At 41.0% G+C, this 13,148-nt stretch overlaps 1 protein-coding gene across 2 annotated transcripts in view; it reads left to right on the forward strand.

The window, feature by feature from the left end:
• Window positions 1–13,148, forward strand: part of UPF2 (UPF2 regulator of nonsense mediated mRNA decay) — a 132,526-nt gene that overhangs the window by 13,377 nt on the left and 106,001 nt on the right. The window lies entirely within an intron of this gene.

Here is a 13,148-nt window from a genome sequence, read left to right on the forward strand (position 1 = left end):
AAACTTACCTGCTAATATTTTTCTGTGTGCTTTAGTGTTCTCTCTATAACAGGTTTGCTTTCATTGTTTTGTATTTTAAGTTATTTATGTCACTGTTGCTCTTCTTAAGAAAATGAGTCATTAATTACCAGTGGTATTTCAGATTAGAGTTTTGGGAAATAATGCACAAAATAAGCTGTGAAAAAATTTCTTTTTTTTTTTTTGAAACGGAGTCTTGCTCTGTGCCCCAGGCTGGAGTGCAGTGGCGCGATCTCAGCTTACTGCAAGCTCCGCCCCGCGGGTTCACGGCCATTCTCCTGCCTCAGCCTCCTGAGTAGCTGGGACTACAGGTGCCCTCCACTACGCCGGGCTAGTTTTTTGTATTTTTAGTAGAGATGGGGTTTCACGGTGTTAGCCAGGATGGTCTCGATCTCCTGACCTCGTGATCCGCCCGCCTCGGCCTCCCAAAGTGCTGGGATTACAGGCTTGAGCCACCGCGCCCAGCCGAAAAAAATTTCTTTTCTTTTTTTTTTTTTTAAGACGGAGTCTGGCTCGGTCACCCAGGCCGGAGTGCAGTGGCGCGATCTTGGCTCACTGCAAGCTCCGCCTCCCGGGTTCCCGCCATTCTCCTGCCTCAGCCTCCCGAGTAGCTGTGAAAAAATTTCTTAAATGCAACTTCAAAACTTATTTGTAGGAGTCTTCTTCCTGGGGGCATTCATTTAAAATTCTAAATGAGGAATGTACTGTGCCTGTGGTAATTGGTGAAAAGACCTGACTTTGGGGCCAATTTTGATTGTTAAAAGGTATTGTAGACTAGTGTGTAGTATTTGTACCTGAAGAGCAACAAGAAGCTAGAAGTTGATGGAGTTGCTGGGCATTAGATCAGTTTCTGTGGAGGATGGATTTGGAGGGGGTCTGAGGGGGTGTAGAAAGAACGTAATAGCCATAGCACGTGGCTTAGTATTAAACTATTTTAATATTTCTACAACTATATTGCATGGTTGAGAATCTGAAATTACTGTTGATCAGAAATTTGTATAGGAGAAGATCCTTTTCTAGTTTCATAAGTCTGTGGTAGGGGAGGAGTGGTTTAAGTAGTTACCGCTAGAAGGTGATTGACTTAACCAGAAGATTGAACAGGAATAGTGGATGCCAGTAGTACAGTTAGGGCAGGGTCACGGTGGAGACTGTGGTTAAATCTTCGTGGCTGAAGGTCACTCAGAGGTGAGAGTTTAAGATGGCAATGGTGTTATCAATAGTTCTTTTTAGGAAAAAGAAAAAGGCTTATCCTTGTTTTGTGCTTTGATTTGCGAGGACTGGTTTAAACTTTGAAGAGGCAACCTGAGAATGTAGTTGTACCATCAGTAATGGACTAAAAAGGATTATGGTGGTGCTTTATTCATACTTCTCAGTTACTTAGGGCTTCTTAATTATGATTTCCACATGCTTTGTGAGTTTCATAGTCCTTTCCTCATACATTCTACCTAATACATCATAACTGATGATTTGTAAGTATGCTAATAGTATGCTAATGATTGATTCATTCTTGGCTACTTTGAGGGTATATGTGTGTGTATTTGCTTTCGATTGGACTCAGAATCTTGGAGAGTGGAGAGATTCTATGATGTTTTAATCCAATCCATTCACCTTTCCGAAGTAGGAAAACATTTTATAGATTATCTAACAGATAAGATTATTTTTCCTCTGAATACTTCCCAAAGGAGCTCAGTTCTGTCTGTGCCATTGCACTGTTGGTAACACTTATGGGCTAGGAATTCTTTGTTACATCAAGTGGAAATTTAACTTGCCGCAAAATGGTTCCCTTTGATTTGGTTCTTTTTTCTGGTATTGATGGAATACAGGTACTTGAAGTAGGAGATCTATGAACTTTTTACCTGTTCACAATGAATGAAACACAGAAAGTGAGAGTGAGCACTTAGAATTTATTATAGGAATTTTCAGGCTGGGCATGGTGGCTCACACCTGTAATCCCAGCACTTTGGGAGGTCAAGGTGGGTGTGTCACCTGAGATCAGGAGTTCTAGACCTGCCTGGCCAACATGGTGAAACCCTGTCTCTACTAAAAACACAAAAATCAGCTGGGCATGATGGCAGGCCCCTGTAATCCCAGCTACTTGTAGGGGGCTGAGGCAGGAGAATCACTTGAACCCGGGAGGCAGAGGTTGCAGTGAGCTGAGATTGCGCCACTGCACTCCTGCCTGGGGGATAAGAGTGAGACTCCGTCCCCGCTCCCCCCACCCCCAAAAAGGTTTATAGGAGTTTTCAGTGGTCATGGTATTCCTACTGTATTTTTACGGAAGTGTCCAATGGTTGGGGATGGAAAGGTGGCCCTTTACCACAGATGGTTTGAGGTATACTGGTAGAGGACATACGTCTCCACTTTTATTCCCATGACGGTATCTCAGATATTCACAGACTGCTGTGATGTTTCCCTTTTCTCTTCTCCATGTTAAATACCCCCAGTTCTTTCAGTTTGCTCCGTGATTTCCAGACACTTCACTATTCTTAGGGTACTTGTTTTGGATGCATTCTTTTCTATCTGTGACCTAAAATTGCCTTAGTTTTTATAGCTACCTTGTCGTTCTTTTGGTTTTTGTTAAACTTATTTGCACTAAAGCTTCATTTCTCATATGAACTGCTGACAAGCCACTTCTTCACCTTAAACTAGTGAAATACAATTTTTAAAGCCTAAATGTGTACTTGCTTATCTCTATTAAACTTTATTTAGATGCTTTTGGTATATTATTTTAGCTTTATGAAAGCTTTGGATATTGATTTCATGTATATTAATAATACACAGTACTGGCTGGATGCGGTGGCTCACGCCTGTAATGTCAGCACTTTGGGAGGCTGAGGCAGAAGGATCGCTTGAGCCAGGAGTTTGAGACTAGCCTGGGCAACATGGTGAAACCCCCTTGCTACAAAAAATAGAAAAATTAGCTGGGTGTGATGACACGGGCCTGTAGTCTCAGCTACTTGGGGGCTGAGGTGGGAGGATCACTTGAGCCTGGAAAGTTGAGACTGCAGTAAGCCATGATCGCACCACTGCACTCTAGCCTGAGCGACAGAGAGAGACCCTGTCTCAAAATAAAAACTGAATAGTACTTATCTTCTGGTCATATTCAGCTTTGATAAGCAGCTCTTCTATTTTATTATTCAAATCATTGATAAAAATTTGAAAAGGATGTTGTTAAGAATACAGCTTTGTGGCCTTTCCCTAGAAACTTTTATCCATTTGATACAGAACTATTAATCCATAGTTATTAGAGAAGTTTACTTCTGTAGTGTAAACTGACCTTAGCATTGTCACAGCCTATTTATTTATTTATTTAGAGATGGAGTCTTGTGCTGTCTCCCAGGCTGGAATGCAGTGTCACGATCTTGGCTCACTGCAACCTTTGCCTCCCGGGTTGAAGCAATTCTCCTACCTCAGCCTCCCAAGTAGCTAGGATTACAGGCCTGCGCCGCTATACCCAGCTAATTTTTGTATTTTTAGTAGAGATGGGGTTTTGCCATGTTGGCCAGGCTGGTCTCGAACTCCTGACCTCAGGTGATCCACCTGCCTCTGCCTCCCAGAGTGCTGGGATTACAGGCGTCAGCCACCGTGCCCAGCCATCACAGCCTTTTTATCGAGGGAGACTTTGCCCATTTAGATGTAATGATTTGAGGATGTGTGAATCTTAATCACCATGTAGAAAATAGTTGGCATATGGCTTAATAAATCACTCATGCTTTAGGATCGCTTCAACTTGAGCAGCCACTCTAGTGAAAATGCAGATACGTGACTGAGCGAAAAAGACATGAGGAATGGATTAATGCACAATCCCTACTTGGCCTAATGTGGGTTTCCTACCTTCTACAAGGGTACATTATGGTGTTCTGCTAAAATGATCATTTTGTGCTTCCCAGTCATTATCCAGTAGCTGTGTGGTTTTTTTTTTTGTTGGTTTGTTTTTTGTGGCAGGGTCTCACTCTGTTACCTGGGCTAGAGTGCAGTCGTGTGATCATGGCTCAGCGTAGCCTTCCTTGACCTCCTGGGGCTTAAGGGATCTTCCTACCTCACGCTCTCAAGTAGCTGAGACTACAGGCCCGTGCCACCATGCCTGGTTAATTTTTTAATGTTTTTGTAGAGAGAGAGCTCCCTATGTTGCTCAGGCTGATCTCAAACTTCTGGGGTCAAGTGATCCTCCCGCCTTGGCCTCCCAAAGTGTTGGGATTATAGGTGTGAGCCACTGTGCTCGGTGCTACGCCACCTTTAATTAACAAATAAATAAATAAATTTTTTGAGACGGGGTTTCACTGTGTTGCCCAGGCTGGAATACAGTGGTGTGATCTCAGCTTGCTGCAACCTCCGCCTCCTGGGTTCAAGCAATTCTCCCACCTCAGCCTCTCAAGTAGCTGGGACTACAGGCACATGCCACCACGCCCAGCTAATTTTTGTATTTTTAGGAGAAACGGGGTTTTGCCATGTTGCCCAGGCTGGTCTCGAACTCCTGACCCCAGATGATCCGCCTGCCTTGGCCTCCCAAAGTGTTAGGATTATACGCGTAAGCCACCGTGTCTGCCCCCTACCCCAACCTTTAAAAGAATTTTTGTAAACATAGAGATACGGTCTCACACTGTTGTCCAGGCTGGCCTTGAACTCCTGGGTTCAAGCAATCCTCCTGCCATGGCCTCCCAAACTTGTGGGTTTACAAGTGTGAGCCACTACACCACTCACCCAGTAGATATTTTGAGGTTTTTCTTTATCATAGGACTAAATAATGGGCAATCGTTCTTCCAGTAAGGTTTCCCTGAAGTGCGATAAAGCAAGAAAACTAAGCTAGCTGATATTTAAGATTCCTACATAGTTAAATTTCTTTAAACCTTTTATTCAATATCTTTTATTATTTTATTTTGGTTTTTTTTTGAGACAAGGTCTCACTCTGTCACCCAGGCTGGAGTGCAGTGGCAGGCTGAAGTGCTCACTGCAGCCTCCACCTCATGGCTCAAGCAGTCCTCCTCCTGAGTAGCTGGGCTATAGGCACGTGCCACCACACTTAGCTAATTGTTTGTATTTTTTGGTGGAGACGAGATTTCTCCATGTTGCCCAGGATGGTCCCAAACTCCTGAGCTCAAGCCACCCGCCTGCCTGGGCCTCCCACGGTGCTGGGATTGCAGGCATGAGCCTCTGCCTGGCCAATATCTTTTTTTTTTTTTGAGATGGAGTGTCGCTCTGTTGCCCAGGCTGGAGTGCAGTGGCATGGTGTCAGCTCACCATAGCCTCCACCTCCCGGGTTCAACTGATTCTCTTGCCTCAGCCTCCCGAGTAACTGGGATTACAGGCATGCGCCACCACGCCCAGCTAATTTTAATTTTGTATTTTTTTTTTGTTTTTAGTAGAGACGGGGTTTCATCATGTTGGCCAGGATGGTCTCGATCTCTTGACCTCGTGATCTGCCCGCCTCGGCCTCCCAAAGTGCTGGGATTACATGCGTGATCCACCACACCCAGCTGAATATTATTTTTTATTATACATTTTGGTTAAATGATTGACCTGGTGATTTACAATTATTAGAAATTTAAAAATATCGTTCAGTAGTAGTTGCCTATTTGGAGTTAATAGCATTACTTTCTCAGTGACTTTTGCCTGTTATAATGTTAAGTGCTCATTATATGCTTTGAAATGCTTCGTACTTTGAAATATTATAGAGGTTCTGTTAGTATATTTTGGACATTTAATTGGATGAAGAAGTGATTTAATTTTTATTGGCTATAGCTCAGTTATGTTACAGAATTTGTTTCTTTCAGTATAGTGAAATCATGAATTCAGGTAGTAGGCCAGAATTCTTGTTTGAGTAATCTCGATGTATTTTTATTCCTTTTTTTCTCTCCAATTGATGGAAGTGGTAACAAGTTTCTCTTCAGCACCCATGACTTAGTACCTTCATGATTGCAGGCTTAGTGTAACAGCAGTGGGTTGACAAAGTTCAGGAAAAAACATTTAAGTAGAATGCAGACTTTTTCCTCTGCCCATTGTTAAAAAAAAAAAGTCAGGTTTCTTTTATGAATGATAATTCTCGAGGCATTATTGACTGATACTGAAACTTAAAAACACATCAGCCAATAATGAAATGGTACTGCTTTTACTTTCACTTTCCTTCCAGGTGAGTTGTACCTTGCTTCACAGGTAGGTTGTTTAATTAATTGGTAGTATTTAAGCACAATTAAGATGTTACTTCTCTGTACTTTAGACTTAGTGTTATAGCTGTAATGTTCTAAGAGCTCTAAAATTGTCTCCTAGATATTCTAGTTGTGTTTAAATGACTGTGCTGTAGTAGTAGTACCCATTTTAATGGGTACAGTTTTGCTTTGCTGTGTTCTAGAGTCTTTTTACAAGATTATGAGACACCCATAAATAAATTAATTCTAAAATGAAACCAAAAGAAAATCTAAGATCATTTTTTTTTCGAGACGGAGTCTCCCTCTGTCTCCAGGGTGGAGTGCAGTGGCACGATCTCAGCTCACTGCAACCTCTACCTCACAGGTTGAAGCAATTCTCCTGCCTCAGCCTCCCGAGTAGCTGGGACCACAGGCATATGCTACCACGCCTGGCTAATTTTTTTGTGTTTAGTAGAGACAGGGTTTCACCATGTTGCCCAGGCTGGTCTCGAAGTCCTGAGCTCACGCAACCTGCCCGCCTCGGCCTCCCAAAGTGGTAGGATTACAGGTGTGAGCCACTGTGCCAGAGTCTCACTCTGTCACCCAGGCTGGAGTGCAGTGGCACAATCCTGGCTCACTGCAACCTGCACCTCCTGGGTTTCAAGCGATTCTCCTGCCTCAGCCTCCTGAGTAGCTGGGATTACATGCACCTGCCACCACACTCGACTAATTTTTATATTTTTAGCAGAGACAGAGTTTCACCATGTTGGCCAGGCTGGTCTCCTCACCTCAAGTGATCCACCCGCCTTGGCCTGCCAAAGTGCTGGGATTACAGACGCGTGAGCCACCGCGTCCAGCCAAGAAAATCTAAGATAATTCTAAGGCCAATTTTTATTAAAATTTGACAGAATGCTGGAGGAGATATAAAACCCAGAAGTTTTTCTGGGGTCTTCTTCATGATCATTCTTTTAGAGATTTTGTCCATGTGTTATATTTAATTTTGTATGATTACACAAGGTCAAAGTTAAAATGAATGTTTTGTATTCCTGTCAAGACTATTTTCCTTTTTAATTTGGCTAATGATTAATAGAATTTGGCATTGACGTTCTTGCCTTTCCTTTATTAGGCTTTGGCACTTTTTTTCTTATGAAAATACCATTTTACATTAACATAATGAATCACATATATGGTCCCTTTTTTTTGAGACAGGATCTTGCTTTGTCACCCAGGCTGGAGCATCATGGCGCAGTCATCGCTCACTGCAGCCTTGATATCTCCCACCTCAGTCTTCCAAGTAGCTGAGACCATAGGTATGCACCACCACCCCTGGCTAATTAAAAAACAATTTTTTTTGTAGAAACTTGGTCTCCTTATGTTGGCCAGGCTGGTCTTGATATCTTGGGCTCAAGTGATCCTCCTGCCTTGGCCTCCCAAAGTGCTGAGATTACAGGCGTGAGCCACCACACCTGGCCTATATGATCTTAATTGATCCTAACAGTACCTATATTGTATAAATGCCTGTATTTTGAAGATGGTAAAACAAAGGGATTAAAGGGCTTGCCCAATATAACATGGAAAGTGAGTGACAGAGTCAGGTTATTTTCTTCCTCTTCATACTGTACTTTTCACAATTATATAATATCCATCCATATTTACATTTAGCACTTGTTTTTGAAGTGTATAGTATACATGTTAGCCACTCAATATTTACCAAGTCAAATCCAAAGGAGAGAGGGACCCAGAAGAGGAAATAGAATAAGCTGTTCTGTGGTGAAGGCTTGTCTTCGTGAATGTGTTTGAGAGACATTTGAACTTCACTAGAATGTACAAAGTGGATAATTATAATTTGAAAGGCAACATAGTCCAGTATTTCAGAGCGTGGACGCGAGCTAGAGCACTGTCATTTGCACATTCTGCAATCTTGGGCAAGTTACCTAGCATCTCTGCTTCAGTTTTCCCATCTGTAAAATGCACATAACAATAGTTCTGTAACTCTGAGGTAAATGTGAATCATGTAGTGAATTCATATGTGTAAAAGCACTTAATAACAGTGTCTGGCACATTGTAAGCGTTTAATAAATGTTAGTTAGCTTTTATTGATAGATTGCCTGCCTGACCTTTCTGAAAGACATTTGAATGAGAATTTCTCTTTCTGTCTTTTTATGATTTTATAAATTTTTATGTTAAACTTCTTAAACTTTAGTAGCTTGACTGAGGCTGGCAGATCACCTGAGGTCGGGAGTTCGAGACCAGCCTGACCAATATGGAGAAACCCCGTCTCCAATAAAAATACCAAATTATCCGGCGTAGTGGCGCATGCCTGTAATCCCAGCTACTCAGGAGGCTGAGGCAGGAGAATGGCTTGAACCCAGGAGGCGGAGGTTGCAGTGAGCTGAGATTGTGCCATTGTACTGTAGCCTGGGTGACAGAGCAAAACTGTGTCTCAAAAAAATAAAAATAAATAAAAATAAAATTTATTTTTTAGGATAATACAAAACAAAAATTAATTAATAAAATGAAGGAAATATTTAAAAAGTCAAAAAAATGGAAAAGAAGAAAAAAGTTCTCTTAATATTATAATTTTTTAGGCATTAATGAATTTTCTCATTTATGATGTATAATGCTTGACTCAAAAATTGACTGGTTTTTTTTTAGTTGGTTTTATAATATTAAATGAGTAATATAAAAAACATTCAACTGGGTGCAGTGGCTCATGCCTGTAATCCCAGCACTTTGGGAGGCTGAGGTGGGCAGATCACCTGAGGTCAGGAGTTTGAGGCCAGCCTGGCCAGCATGGCAAAACCCCGACTCTACTGAAAATACAGAAATTAGCTGAGTGTGGTGGTAGGCTCCTGTAATCCCAGCTATGTGAGAGGCTGAGGCAGGGAGAATTGCTTGAACCTAGAAGGTGGAGGTTGCAATGAGCCGAGATTGCGCCACTGCACTTCAGCCTGGGCAACAGAGCAAGAATCCCTCTCAAAAACAAAACAAAATGAAATGAAAAAAAAATACTCCGTAAAATCAAGGACTGATGTACCGTAGAGATTCTTCTGGACAGTGATGTCTCACGTATGTTGCAGAAAGGAGGGCAATTTTTTTTTTTTGTATTTTTATAACAAAGCGTAAGAGTTGGCATTGATTTTGTTCTCATTACTTACTGTTTACATCTGTAAAAGGGGACAAGTACCTCTCTAGTGTGCAATGATATTGCAGGAGGGAATGCACTAATTTATAAGACATGTAGTAGTGTGACAGAGATTGGCAAACTATGGCTTGTGGGCGAGATTAAGCCTATGACTAGTTTTTCTACAGCCTGTCACCTAAGAATGGTTTTTACTTTTTTAAATGGTTGAAAAATAGTCAAAAGTAGAATGTTTTGGGAAGCATGAAAATGATTTCAAGTTCAAATTTCAGTGTTCATAAATAAAATTTTATTATAGTCACCCTCATTTGTTTACATATTATCTGTGGCTTCTTTTGTGTTATGTTAGCAGAGTTGAGTAGTTTCAGCAAAGACGAATGGTCTGCAGAGACTGAAATACACATTGTTTGACCCTTTATAGAAAAAGTTTGCTGACCTCTACTTGATGACATTCTCAGAAGAATGGCTTAAATTCAGCTTTATGTAATTGATGTATTTCTAAAAAGGCAGTAATTAAAATATATGATAAAATCATGTTTTCAGCTTGATTTTGGTTATATTTTCTGTGATACATTCCCATGGAATTCACATGAGAAATTTTGGTCATATTTTTTGATAACTGATAGAAAGCTGAGATACTTGTTGGTCAGATTTAGTTCTCTCACATGGGTTTTCAAAAACAAACTGAAAACCTTTTCCTATGAGTTTCATAAAATTACAAAAAATACCCTGACATTTTTAGCCTACATATAAGCATGTTTAATTTCATTAGAATTTCTAAATCATCCTTGGGTTTATTTATTTATTTTTTGAAGCAGGGTCTCACTCTGTCACCCAGGCTGCAGCGCAGTGGCACAGTTGCAGCTTACTGCAGCCTTGACCTCCTGGGTTCAGGTGATCCTCCCTCCTCAGCCTCCTGAGTAGCTAGGACTATAGATGTCCACCACTGCATCCAACTGATTTTGTTTTTTTTTTTTGTTTTTGAGATGGAGTCTTGCTCTGTCCCCCAGGCTAGAGTGCAGTGGTGTGATCTTGGCTCACTGCAACCTTCGCCTCCCGGGTTCAAGTGATTCTCCTGCCTCAGCCTCCTGAGTAGCCAGGATTACAGGTGCATGCCACCATGCCCGGCTAATTTTTGTATTTTTAGCAGAGGTGGAGTTTCACCATGTTGGTCAGGCTGATCTTGAACTCCCGACCTTGTGGTCCACCCGCCTCAGCCTCCCAAAGTGCTGGGATTACAGGTGTGAGCCACAGCGCCCGGCCAATTTTTGTGTTTTTTGTAGAGATGGAGTTTTACCATGCTGCCCAGGTTGGTCTCCGACTTGTGGACTTAAGCAATCCGCCCTCCTTGGCCTCCCAAAGTGCTAGGATTACAGGCGTTAGCCACTGTGCCTAGCCAATCCTTGCGCTTGAAATGTTCAGGCACTATAATGAGTTATTTCTCTGCTTCATCTGTGTATCGTCTTACTACATGCTGTGGATTTAGTCAGTTCAGTAAATGTGTATTACTTAGATGTCAAGGAAAGTATATATGGCTACATCTGTCAGTTTTATATATAACAGAAGTCATAATTGTATTAATTGGTATTCTGTCCTGTTAACCGAGTGCTCAGTGTAAGATATTAAAAACGAAACAAAACACAAGAATAAAAACTGGGGGTTGGGAGGCTAGGGGAGGGATAACATTAGGAGAAATACCTAATGTAGATGACAGGTTGATGGGTACAGCAAACCACCATGGCACGTGTATACCTATGTAACAAACCTGCACGTTTGGCACATGTATCCCAGAACTTAAAGTATAATAATAATAAAAAATATGGGAGTAAAAGGCTTATGGAGCTATAAAACAGACAGGCAAAACCCCAAATCTAAACTTTCCTTGAGGACTATTTTCACTGAATAGTAACTTAAGTACCTACTCATTAGTTAGGTAAGTTAGTGCTGTTAATGCATTTGATCATGGAATTAAGGGGAGGGTAAGGAGTATCAGTGAAGCTTTATAGTTTTAGTTTGGTTCCAGCAGGACTGGAGAGGAACTGGAACCCAGACTCAGGGAACCATCATAGAATGAAATCACTTTTAATGGAGCCAGCGCACAGTCGCAGGCAAATCCCCATGTGAAAGTGAGGAAAAGTACTGTTCATTTTTGTTTTCCTAAGGTAGTCATCACCTTGCTACTGCTTATGTATTAGAAATCCTTAGTGTGATTATGTATCTCAGTGGACTGGATGTTTGTTCCTTGGATGACCAGAATGTCAGAACTTGTTAAGAGAAATAAAGTTTTGGGTTATGTTATTCTGAGATATATTTTCCGATTTCAAGTATGAAATAATGTTACATAGTAATTGTCATTAGGGGTTTTGAAATCTCTTAGAACCATTATTATCCCTTTAATATAATTTGCTTCAGAATAAACTCTTCAGTTTTTGTTTTTTAATTTTTTTTCCAACTAAAGTACCATGGAATAAACTCTTCAATTTTTACCGGTTAACATTTTTCTTAATAACATTGCAGATTTTTTTTTTTTTTTTGAGATGGAGTCTCGCTCTGTTGCCCAGGCTGGAGTACAATGGTGCAATCTCAGCTCACTGCAACCTCTGCCTCCTGGGTTCAAATGATTCTCCTGCCTCAGCCTCCCAAGGAGCTAGGATTACAGGCACCCACCATCATGCCCGGCTAATTTTTATGTTTTTGTAGAGACGAGGTTTCACCATGTTTGCCAGGCTGATCTTGAACTCCTCACCTCAGGTGATCCACCTGCCTCAGCCTCCCAAAGTGCTGGGATTACAGGTGTGAGCCACCATGCCCAGTCCTACATTGCAGATATTTTTAAGTAACTTGCTTCTTTTCTTTTCTTTTTTTTTTTAAGACAGAGTCTGTTGCCCGGGCTGGAGTGCAATGGTGCAATCTCGGCTCACTGCAACCTCTGCCTCACGGGTTGAAGTGATTCTTCTGCCTCAGCCTCCCAAGTAGCTGGGATTACAGGTGCCTGCCACCGTGCCCGGCTAATTTTTTTTATTTTTAGTAGAGACAGTGTTTCACCAAATTGGCCAGGATGGTCTCAAACCGCTGACCTTGTGATCTGCCCACCTTGGCCTTCCAAAGTTCTGGGATTACAGGTGTGAGCCACCGCGCCCAGCCTAAGTAACCTACTTCTGAGTATTGCTTATTTCAGTAATTTACTTAATTTTGGCTGAGTGTGGTGGCTCACACCTGTAATCCCAACATTTTGGGAGTTTGAGGTGGGAGGATTGCTAGAGGCCAGGTGTTCGAGACCAGCTTGGCCAACATAGTCAGATTCCCGTCTCTACAAAAAATAAAAGTAAATAGAAAAAAAAATTTTTTTAATGACTGTTAACATCCAAAATGAGTTCTATTAGAACTTCTGATTAAAAGTTTTAACAAGCTTATTCAGAGTGCTAATGCTGTCTTTCATAGGTATGAATATGTTAAAATGCTATGGGTTTTTGTTTTAATTTTTAAAATTCATAAAATTACTGAAAAAATTTTGTGTTTATAACAGTAGTCTGAAACAAATGTTTGAAGAGGGAAAAATGCTCTCTAATGACAATATTTTTAGAGAAGCACTTTTTAGCCTGGATTGTTATGGTTAAACTATTTTAACATTTTACTAATGTGTTGGTAGAATGATATCTAATGTATATTTAAATCATAAGAAAATGAAATTTCTCATTTTAGACCCTAATAGGCCAGATTTGAAAAGAGGAAATAACTGGATTTCATGAATCTATGCACTGATGCACTTGTAATGGGAATTAATATTTGGAAAATTGAAAATGTTGTTACTTGAATTGTTATAGTATTTATTTGTTTATGAGACAGGAGTCTTGCTCTGTCACCCA

The sequence above is a fragment of the Trachypithecus francoisi genome, unplaced genomic scaffold (genome assembly GCF_009764315.1).
Source record: "Trachypithecus francoisi isolate TF-2019V2 unplaced genomic scaffold, Tfra_2.0 Lachesis_group9, whole genome shotgun sequence".
Lineage (NCBI taxonomy): Eukaryota > Metazoa > Chordata > Mammalia > Primates > Cercopithecidae > Trachypithecus > Trachypithecus francoisi.